At 44.2% G+C, this 11,812-nt stretch overlaps 1 long non-coding RNA gene across 1 annotated transcript; it reads left to right on the top strand.

Moving 5' to 3' along the window:
• Positions 1-7,268: 7,268 nt before the first annotated feature.
• LOC132028026 (uncharacterized) lies at positions 7,269-10,642 on the top strand. The gene is made up of 3 exons (XR_009407328.1): positions 7,269-7,356; positions 7,623-7,749; positions 10,528-10,642. It is a non-coding gene; the product is annotated as an uncharacterized LOC132028026 (long non-coding RNA).
• The last annotated feature ends 1,170 nt before the right edge of the window (positions 10,643-11,812 follow it).

The raw sequence follows: 11,812 nt of genomic DNA, 5'->3' as shown, positions 1-11,812 counted from the left end.
GATGCAGCCAGAAGCCAAGGCCTGGGAGCAGCCCTTCTGCGGAGTTCAGAGGGAAATAGCTTTGTGGGCATTTTGGAGTTGAGTCCCCTAAGACCCATTCCAGACATTTGACCTGCGTAACTGTAAGAAAATGTGTGGGTCGTAGTATGAGTTAGAGCGGCCAGAGGAAACGGATACAGTGTCCGAAGAGGGAGCTGGAGGGTGGTGGCGGGCTGGGGGGAGGGTGGTGACGAGAGGTCCAAGGTCCACAAGAAGGGATCAGGCTTGCCTTGGAGGGGGGGCACCTGAACTGCCAACGCACAGGGTAAACCGTTGCCCTGATACTCACCACATAAGTGGCTGATCAGCATAGCTCTGACTGGAGTCTAGAGCCACGGTTGATGCACAGCATTGAATAAATGAATAATGCAGACCATTTTCAGTTTTTCTTATCGCATTCTGGTCCCGCTTCTGTCTTTCTGGCCTCCTCAGGTGCTCATACTAAAGCTCCCAATTTTATTTTTAAAATCCTATTTATTTTTCATTTAAAGATTTTGTTTATTTATTTGAGAGATAGAGAGAGTGCATGCACATGTCACCAGGGGAGGGGAAGAGGGAGAGGGAGAGAGAGAATCTACAAACAGACCCCTTGCTGAGTGTGGGGCCCGATGTGGGGCTTGACTTCATGACCCCGAGATCGTGACCAAGCCAAAATCAAGAGTCGGAGCCTTAACCCAACGAACCCCCCTGGGCACCCCCAAACCTCCAAACTTTGAAGGCTGTTTTATCTGCTTGGAAATTGTTTTCATGTCCCGTGTTTTGCTGAGCGTAACACAACAGTGGACACATGGCCCGAAGGTTGGCGTGCCAACCACAACTTGACGGATCTCCGCTCCTCCCTCTGGAAGGACTAATTCGAGCCAACCTTCTTTCATTTCTCTCTTCCTCGAGTGAAACGCTGATCTGAACAATTCAATCTCCATTGAGATGAATTAGGAATTAGAAGCCGCCTCTGCAGGTTGAAGCAGCTCTGGGATTTGTCGTGATGCTTTTACCAATTTCTTTAGAGGGAGCGAACGATAAAGATGAAAAGCAGTAACGCTGCAAAGTACATATTGTAGCCGGATTTGAAAGGGCACAACAAGCTCCTGCTCGCAAAGAAATTCCCTGCGGCTGAGGTTCTGGTCTTCTGTGCGTTCATTTCTTGTTCCCACTGACACGCTTTGAAAGCAGCAGCCGCGTTGTTTAATTCGGCATTCAAAGAAAGCCCCGTCCCCCTCGCCGTCCACAGTGAGAAAGCCAAAATGTGTGCGAGCTCTCCTCTCCGAGTGTTGCAAGTCCTTTTTGGAGCCTGAGGATTTGACTCTAGTCACGTGATCTGCTTCCTTTCCACTGGGGATCCGGACACCTGCCTCACCCACCGAAAGAGGGCTGTTTGAAGCCGCTTGATCTCCCACTGACTGTGGTTTCACATCATCTTTTCTCCCCCAAGCATTTAATCCTCTGTTTTAGAGGATCACATGTTTAAAGTACAATTCACAGCCGCCGTCTCCTTCCTCCCTCTCCTGATATTCTTTGTCTTCCTTTGTTTGTATCTACCTCCAGTCAATGAGAATAAGAATCAGACATTAATCCTGATGAGAAATGCAAGCCAATATTTGGAGGAGAGGGTAGGGAGTGTTCTGGGAAACACAGAAGAAAAGAGTAGAGAGGAAAGGAGGTATGTATGTGGATAGATAGATAGTGAAATGGAAATTTCTTTTAAATGTTATCAGATACCAAAAATTGCACCTGTGAGTGACTCCTTCCCTGGCCCATTTCCTCTACCATTTAGGATTGCACAGCAGATTCCCATGGCAACTCTCCTTAACGGCTATTACGCCAGTGTGGTAATTATCACATCCGCAAAGGAAGAGTGGTCATTTTCTCAGTAGGGAAAGGAAAGAACTATGGTTCACAGAGGATCCAAGAAAGATGAATCATTTATACTCTTCCCACCAGACTACATCCTGGAGCACTCCCTAGCACTTCTGCAAAAAGTGCAACTTGTCACGTTACTTTTGAAAGGAGAAGGAACCCTTTCAGGCAATCAAGGCACCCTGCAAAAATACTTCCTTTACCATGAGCCTATGTGAACAGGGCTTACAATGCCGGCTTTTACTGGGTTGTTTGCAAAGGGACAGAAGCAGTACGTAAGGGCAATTTATAAACTTATGGATGGAACTAAGGAGGGGTTTAAAGGTGCAGTGATGCATACACACACCTACACACACACACACACACACACACACACACACACACACCCTCCTCCGACCTTACAAGACTCTTCGGTTATGATTATTTGGCTCAGAACTTCCTGGCATCTCACACAAATAATGTCTGTCACTAAACCTCAGTCCTTCTATGCTTGAGAACGCTGGTCAGTACAGCAAAGGACTCCATAAAACAAAACAGCCTAGTGCCTTCCCACCATATATTTTTCAAACGCTTCAGTGCATCAGGCTGGTCTGTAAACAAGCAGTAATTTGTGTGTAACAGTCTCTCCTCTGCCTTCATGTCAAGGTTGAAACAGAGAAATGCCTACTGGGTGTCAGTGAGATTTGCAGCTACTGGGCTCCAAAAGCCTCATCCCGTCTGTTCTAGGTGGAAGACTGGCTATCACTTGACAGATACCGATTTGGGGAGCCCCTACTATGCGCTGGGCCAGTCACCGTCCTCGCTCTAATGAAGACTGCAGAGGAGGGAGCATGAAACTCACATTCTGGCGGGAGGTGGGGGTGGATAATCAAACAATGAATAAATAAACCCTATGGCAGCTGATGATAGGTATTTTTTTTAAAAAAATGGACAAAGAGGATAGATAGTAATAGGAGCGAGGTTTATTTTATGCAGGTTGGTCAAAAGAAGGCCTCCCCGAGGACGTGACATTTGACATTTGGGGAGAGTCTTAAAAGAAAAGCCTTTTCGGTCTTGCTAAACGCTCTCAGATCCCCACACTGCTTTCAGTAAATCTGAAGATGAAACAAACATCTGCCAGACAGAAGAAGAAAGACAGTCAAGACAGGAAACTTGACTGATAAATCCACACCGGTCCAATCCAGGGACTAATTTATGTTTCCTAAGCATGTTCAGAAAAAAAAAAAAAAAAAGGTGAAAAAGAGATCCCCACAGTGGGATCATCACCCCCCACTGTGATGAATCACCAGTAGCTAATTGTTGCCAAGCATCCCCCTCCGGAATGACATACCATTTGAAATCTGGGTGGATTTCAGAAGAGAAATGTTATTGCATTTAAACAATACCATTAGCCAATCTGATTTCACTTACTGGTATGCACTGTGTTCCAGCTATCTAGTCTAAAGATGAATTGCCCGATGGTTCTATTGTCAAAATGACAGCGTGAAAAGAGAAGCATGTGGGTTGTAATAATGATGTGGTACATGTGTAGAAGGTCAGAGAAGCAACAGATTAACATTCTAGTGAAAGATTTCCCCTGGGACATCTCTTGAAAGTATCAAAGGCCAAAGATCAGGACACTGATAATGTGTCTGGCATTGGTGGTGAAATTGTTGTATGTATTTAGCTCTGCGGAGGACAGAGCTGTGTTCTTTTCAATTAGTGGATGAAATCTCCCCTGAACAATGAAGAAGCCAACCACGGAGACTGGCTTCGATACAGCCGAATGAATGGAAATGAGGTTGGGTGAAAATACGAGTTGCTTACTTCAGATTAATGAAATAAATTTGAACATGCTCCCCCGAGAAGACTGACTATCTAACTCCCCACCCTGGAGACGGAAGGCTACCATATACCGTACCACTCTTCTTCAATGCATTTGAAACCAAACTCTCAAGCCTGTAGTCTTTCTGCAAGATGATCCTGGGATTACTGGGTAGGGAGTGTCTGGGGTCCTGCCTAGCTGCTACCATGTGGAGCTACCCGGCAAGGGGGGCTGTCTAGACTCTACAGGCGGAGAGACCTGGGTTTGAAACTGGATTCCAGAATTTACAGCTGCATGAAAGCAACTTTGCTTTCTCCTTAGTTTCAGGATGAGCAAAACACACCACAGCCCCAATATTTGTAGGGCAGATTTAAAAAGACACTGTTGATGGAGTGTTTGGTAAAGTCATGATGAATGGGAACTATTGCTCAATTTCATGGTCTGTCTTTTTTTTTCTTTGATATCCACCCCCCCCCCGCCTCTGCCTCGCCTCCCCTCATAGATAAATCCTGGGTGATTCTGGACACATTAAGAGGGAACGGCAGCTTATGTTTCTGTTTCCAAATACCAGCACCCCTTAACTTCAGGGAGAGACTTTGTCCGAAATGACACTGAGGAGTTTACTACTAAAGATGAAGATGTAAAAAAAGAAAAAAAAAAATAATAAGGAGCTATTTATCAGGAAATTTCAGGAAATAAGTAAGATACATTAAGTATCTGAGTTCAAAAGAATTATCACAGTAATTCTCCCATTTGGGAGGAGTGTGCTTGATGGTTTCAGGGTAGTTACCCCACTCAGCGCATGGGTTTAAATCCTCACTCTGCCACTACCAGCTGAGTAGCCCCCAGCAAGGTCCTTAACCTCTCTGGGTCTTATCCCTTTATCTGTAAAAATGGATGAACAATAATACCCACATCATAGGTTCGGTGGAGGATTAACTACATTTGCAAAAAGCTTAAAATGGTGCGTGCTACTCTTTGCAATCCTCAATTACTGAAACTGTCTTAAGTATAATTCTATCTATGGAAGGGTTTTAAGGAAACTTAAAAAAAAAATGTTTTTCCGATGGAAACTTTAATGGTGATTCGTATTTTTATTACTAACGTGGTTGGCTGTTGGTGTTATTATCTCTTTGCTGTAACATTTTCTGTCATTAGATACACATGAGTGCCCTAAATTGCAATAAAGTAAGCTCACGCTGAGCGGGCTTGACTTGGAGCCATTTCAAGAAAGCAGGCAGGGGTGTCGTCTTCACAGAAGATCCCTGGAGACAGTCAGAGTGGCCCCCGGAAGCAGACAGAGCCTCCGCCCACGCGGTTTAGGAGCCACAACTCACAAGGCCACTCTCAACGCAAACCCAGAAGTCCTGAGTAGACAGCCCTCTCGAAGCAGGTTACGACGTTAGAAATCCAAAAAGAAAAGGTTCCATGAAGATAAACTGCCTCAAGGTGGGAAGGGCAGATCTCCTCTTAAGAAACCTTTCTGGGCTCTTTTATGACTCAGCCAGCCCGTGTTTGGGTAATGTGTTCAAAACCAACAGACAGAGCTCCTCATCTTACTAAGGTTCCCGGACAATGGCCAACCTCTTCTCTTTCTCGGGCTCTTGACGATTATCGCTTGATGGCCTTTGAATCAACAATGAAATGAAAATGGAAGGGATCCTCTGACCTGAACCTTACGAGGATGCCGTCGAGGGCTGACGATAATTACCGGGGGAGACGTGCGTGGATGGGCACTAAAGCAAGGATTAACAGACTCAACAGCTGCCTGATGACTTCCTCTGACAGGAGAGGCCTAGAGGCCCTTGCCAGAAAGCAACAGGAGAAAACACAAATGCCCCGTGAGAAAGAGCCAAATGGCCTTTTCCTGTTTCCTAAGAGACTGACTCTCTTGTGCTACAGAATGTTGCTGTTTCTTATAAAAGCTTCTGGAAATGCACTTTCTTACCCAAATTCAAAGCAGGGCCACAAATCATTTATAGAAGACAAAAAACAATAAGTAGTGTCAGCACCAAGGAATATATTTTACTTTGCTCTGCCATGAGGAATTACAGTGGGCTGTGATGAGTGGAATATAAAGTAACATAAGTTGCCTGTTGACAACGGAGTTTGAAATTATAAAATGTAAAACCAATATATTTCCTACACACTATGAAACAGCTGGGGTATTTTTATGGCTTCTAGCAGGATAGCATGCCATCTCTCAAAACCCTATAATTCTGGAAGCACGTTAAGTGCAGCCTGTTATTTATTCTGTTTGTTTATCTGGCTTCAAGGATTTCACAGGCGGTTTTGCATAGAATCAGATGGAAAGAAAGTGTTCAACGCTGAGTCGTGCTCTCTTTAAGAATGTCCAGCCCTGGGCTGGATTATAGGGTGGCTTGGTCATGTTATTCATCATGCCAGTGTAGTCGGGGAGAATGCCATCTTTTACTTGTAGTAATGCAAAAAAAAAAAAAAAAAAAAAAAAAAGGCTCTGTCAAAAATGCCCCAGGAATGCTTCCTTCCATGGTCTGTCCAGAATCGAAGTACAAAAATGAAGTCTTTTATGAGGTTGACAGCAGTGGACTTGATAGAAGATCTCCTTAAGTGACAGATGGTGATAAGTGAGTCCACACTTCTGATGTGCCAGACGTTAGTGGTGTCGTCACGACTGACCCACATTAATGCAGCTCGCCGCACGAACAAAAGGCAGAACCACCCTGGGCTGAGCAGCCGACCCCCAACAATGACTCGTTTCTATCATCTTCCTTCTGGTTGCTGAGTCCAACCCACGCCCACCAATCGGTACCAAATGTTTCAGCTGGGACGTGTCGGGGCTTTTAGGTTTTAATCAAATATCACTTTTTCAGTTATTATTTAGAGGCTGAACCCCTGGGGTGTAGAACTGACTGGAAATTCACTTGGATGTGGGGGAGCACAAGCGGTTAGTGATCTCCAGCATCTACGTGGCCATGGGTGAGTGGAGGGCTCGGAGGGCTCCGAGGTGGGGACCAGAGAGAGCTGTGCTTGGAGCTGGACGGAACCACCCTCCCTTGCAGCAAATAACCAGCTGCAGGAAAGCAGCAGAGAACGGAGGCAAACATACTCTCTCTGTTCGAGACAGAGGCCTTTTCTTTGCCTCGCAGGCTCAGAAATTTGGCGAGGAGAAGCCTCCCCCTTCACACGGCAGCCTGTCAGCTGTCAGCAGCTCCTGACACGACAAAATCCCAAAGCTGGGGTACCGGGGCGGGGGGTGGGGCACGTAATACAGAAGGACCCAGTTGTGTGAGTTGAAAAGAGAGGAAACATCAGATGTTGCTTTTCAAAGACCCAGTTTCACGCTTAACGCCACAAAGATAACTTGGTTTTCTGTTCTTAGGATTGAAAGAAAGAAAGAAAGAAAGGGAAAAGAAGAGAAGAGAAAGAAAGAAAAAAAAAGAAAAGAAAACCTTTGTTCCTTTGAAGTAAGAGCAAGCTATGTGAAATGAATTTTAACCAGGTTCTGCCAATATCTATCAGCGCACAGCATTTTGTATCGCAGATAATAAGAGTCTGGAGAAAACGACAGGCAGGAGACAGAGAAATGCAAAGGCCAGGGCTGGAGCTGGCAAGAACCAGGGCAGACGAGGGTTTAGGAGTCCTTTGGGGATGAGCGTGATGGGAGCCTGAGGCAGGTATGGGTCTATTGCGGAGATGTAGATTTTTTTAAATAAAAAGACAATTCAACCGGGGCGCCTGGGTGGCTCAGTGGGTTAAGCCGCTGCCTTTGGGTCAGGTCTTGATTTCAGGGTCCTGGGATCGAGTCCCGCATCGGGCTCTCTGCTCAGCAGGGAGCCTGTTTCTCTCTCTCTCTCTCTGCCTGCTTATGATCTCTGTCTACTTGTGATCTCTCTGTCAAATAAATAAAATAAAATCTTTTTTTTTTTTTTTTTTTAAAAAGACAATTCAACCAACAAGATAGGGGGTTCATCTTCCTTTCTAAGATGCCCACCCGGAAGGAAAAGACAGTCTATGGACGCAGAGAGGACTAGCCATAAATGAGCGGAGGATGGAACTCGTCATTCATGGTAATAAATAAATACTATTTATTATTAAGTTTTATGAAGACCTTCTCCTGCAGGTAAGACCAAGGCATGAGGATTCCTTCTCATTTAAAGAAAGAAGTCAATATAAAAAAGATGACCTGTTCTCTGAAAGACGAACGTGATAAAAGACATGATAAGATTCAGTGTGTGTGACCGCCAGAGAAGCAAGGATGAACACTGGAAAACCAAGAGCTCTATAACCATGAGGGTTTGGTGAATGGGTTAGGCTTAGGCATCCTTCCTAAAATAATGTTTGTAGATTGCTTTAGAACTCTGGGGAGTTTTTTTGTTCTGTTTTGTTTTGTATTTTTTTTTTTAATGTGAAAGAAAAATGCCTTAACTACAAGCTGGTGGAAATAAATGAAAGAATGCATGAACAAATGAATGAAAGAACAAACAAACGAATAATGAATGAATGAGAAAGCCTGAGATCCCATTATCAATGCTGGAAGCTGTTTCTTAGATACTGAAAAGAGAAGCCAGAAAGCCAAAAGCAAATTCAAGTGATATCTCTAATACGACGCTTTTCTGCACGTAAAGTCTCCCCTAAGGGAAACAGGGGTCAGCACCATATTGCACTGAGATTTCCAGCCGGCACACAAACCATGTCTGTATTTCCCTGTAGTTTCTATTTTTTTTTTTTCAATTCAGGACCACTTCCCCCACTTTGTGTGGGTATATGCACGTGTGTTTTGCTTTGTTTAGATGTGCCTGTGCAGAGATAAAAATAAGTCAATTTAGTTAAAAGGTAAGAAAGGCGGTGTGGTGACAAGGGCATGAAACAGATGTGGAAGATTGAAGGGCAAACCAAAGCACTAACACATGAAGGGAGCCCCACAGGGAGCTCCCCTGGGCCTCTTTTCCTCACCTAAACTGGGAGGATTTTGCATGAGGCTACCCTGGAACCCCTTCTAGGGTCTCCAATTTGAATGTTCTCCCCATTATTCCGAGGGCAAAATCATCCATGGTGCACGCATAACAGGGGGTGGGTTTCCAACAGCACACACACAGAGTGATGATAATTTTAATTGCACTCGGTTGCATTTCCCATTCATCTTGGAACGGAACTGCTCTGTGTGATGGCTACTGTGGAGGATAGAACAACGTTGAGAATAATTATTGGGCAAGAAAAATGGGATGTATTCTGAAATTCTGCCTGCATCGATCCACTTAGTAAAGGGTTACTATGTAGCGGCTCAGCATTTCTGAGTCTTGATTTTGCTCTCTGAGTCACCTGGGCCGAGCTTCCATTTTCCATTACTTCGAAGTGAAGGGAGGATTTGGGGTAAACGATTTCTTAGATGACTTCACAATTCCCTTTTCATGATGTCCGGAGAGAGAGCGCGGAGTAATGGAAAAATCTGGACTTTTCAATCAGCGAGACCTGGACCTGAATCCCAGCTCAACAACTCACTGTGCTGTGATGTTAGACAGGTTGGCTCTCCGAATCCCTCTTGGCTTTGCGGATTATGTCAAGCACATGGCAGCATGTAAAGTGTGTGTGAGTGCGAGCGCATGTGTGCGTGCGTGTATGTGTGTGTGAGATATGTGACTGCAATCGAGGGAATGTTACTCATAGTTATGGAGCCTGCTTTGATTTCCCTTTGACTCTGGGCTTGCCCGACCCATGGTCATTTTCACAGTTGACAGACAATAATCTGTCCAAAAAGAATCACCTTAATGTTCATCACGCGGCGGAAAGCCCTCTGGTTTGTATGTTAACATGTAAGTTTAAGTCGAAACCCCTATCAAATCCTTCCAGGACCTCAGAGTCCTTGGAGACTGCCCCTGCAATCTTGTTCCCAGCAAAAAGCAAAGCCTGAGATACTGTAACTCGTGCAGAGTAAACCCAAAGGACACAGCTCCACCTTAGCAGGGAATCCATATAAGCCAAGACTGACTCCTGACTAAGCTCAGGGAAATGAAATGTGTCCAGTGAAAGGACTTGCAAGGTCTTGCCAGGAACCCCCCCAGGAGGGAAGTCAGATGAGCCCACATCCACTGGGCTGTCGAGAAGGTCCATTTTATTCAAAGTCTGCAAAACATCTACCCCAGAGGCAGAGCCTCTCCCACAGCAATTCTGCACTATTAACTAGAAAAAGAAAATGAGTTTCTAGAGGAAAAAAGATAATAGCGCAAATAATTACATCTCTTAAGAGTGAAGCGTGTTTGCACATGGAGTACACTTCCAGGGAGGAAACAAAGAAAATGCCGATTTATATTTCACAGAGATAAAAATCTGTATGAAATGGTTTGACTTGCATTCTCTATTTTCGGAAAGCGTGCTACCCTATGCATCCAAAGTTTAGAACTTCAAACATGGCCAACACATTGAGATCATTGAGTTGAATGCCAACGATCATTTGTAGAGGATGCAACTTTAGCAATACTTCCTGCACTTCAACTCCTTAAAGTTTCCCATGTCCCTTGACTTACATCCAACTTAATATTTTACATTGTACTTGGTCACTGGAGTCAGTGTTCCCCAAGTAGTTAAGTAATGGATGCCCTCATTGCAATATCCTGTCTAATGTCATTTCCAAGAGGCTGCACATTGGCCACACACTGTGAGTGGCTAAGAACCTTAAAGAAACACTGAGGGATGAAATTCAAAGGGTTCTAGATGGAAATTATGTTTTTCCAGACTCTGCTTGACTCTCAAGTCCTAGATTCTGAACTGCCCTGTGGGAGGAGCTCTGTATTTCATACAAAGCAACTTGTACCTAAATCTAGGGTCTTCCATATTTATTTTTTTCCTAGTGTCCAAGTCACCTCCTGGGATAGAAATGAGTCTCTCAAAAGAAGATTCTGCCTGATCAGCAGAAATCCCTTCCCACAGCACGTCAAGCAGCTGGTGCATTTACTTCCCTAACCCGGGACACAGTGAGACAAGGTGAGTCGTACAGCAGATTTCCTAGTGCCACGGACAAATATGGAAGCTGCTCCAACCAAATGGCATAGAATAAAATATGGAAATGCAGACGAATCCCATGGACGTCATGCATTCAGCCATTTTAGGAACCCCTCCGCTAAGTTAAGGTCCATAAATGAACGTCTTGATTTCTAGAGTTCTAAAAAAATGAATGGACTTCTGAGCACCCAGGACACACATGGGAGATCTGGGAAGACAGAATCCACACTCTGCTGGCTGATTCGACTCTAAACAGAGGAAATTCTCTTGTTCTGCTGAGCCATCCGGATGCTGGTGGAATGACGTTTGGATGGAATCACGCCTTTCTTTCTGCATGGTACCATCTTCTACTCTTGCCTTTGCAGATTTCTGGGAGGAAGTCAGGTTAATCAAATGGTAAAATTAATTTTCTTTGGTATATTTATTTATTTATAAAGATTTTTCAATTTATTTGAGAGAGAGAAAGAGTGTGTGAGCAGGGGGCGGAGAAGAGGGAGAGTGAGACAAGCAGGCTCCCCGCTGAGCAGAGAGCCCAAGGCGGAGCTCTATCCCAGGACCCTGGGATCATGACCTGAGCCAAAATCAAGAGTCAAGTTGGAGGCTTAAGCGACTGAGCCCCCCAGGTGTCCCTTGGATATATTTATTAATAGAGTAAATGATGCATTCTTATCTTATTAACATCACTGAGCTTAATATGTTCACTTTTTTATCAACTCTAGATTTCCTCACAATTAAATACAATATGTAAAAAAGGTGAAAACCCGATTTGCTTAACTCCTTACAAACAAAACTTTTGATAAAGTATTGAGGCACAAGATTATACAAGATTTTCTTGAAATATATAGGAAACCCTAATCAGATCTGCAACCGGATATTCAAAATTCAGAGCTAGGATTGTTTTTCAAAATTTAGCTAGCTCTAAACTGTGTCCATGTATTAGAAAGCTTTACTTACTGAAGTGAAAAAGGAAGGTATTAGTATGTCCATAATGTTCTTCGCAGCTGTTTATAATGTTCACATAGGAAAAAAACACCCAGATTACCTAAAAATGTGGTAAGCACACATCTTATTCTGCCCAAGAGGGTCTCACTTTTTGCCTGTTACCTGAGAATAATTAATATTAGTGTCTACTTT

Source organism: Mustela nigripes, chromosome 12, assembly GCF_022355385.1.
Source record: "Mustela nigripes isolate SB6536 chromosome 12, MUSNIG.SB6536, whole genome shotgun sequence".
In the NCBI taxonomy this organism is placed as follows: domain Eukaryota; kingdom Metazoa; phylum Chordata; class Mammalia; order Carnivora; family Mustelidae; genus Mustela; species Mustela nigripes.
This window is presented reverse-complemented; position numbering and strand designations above follow the sequence as displayed.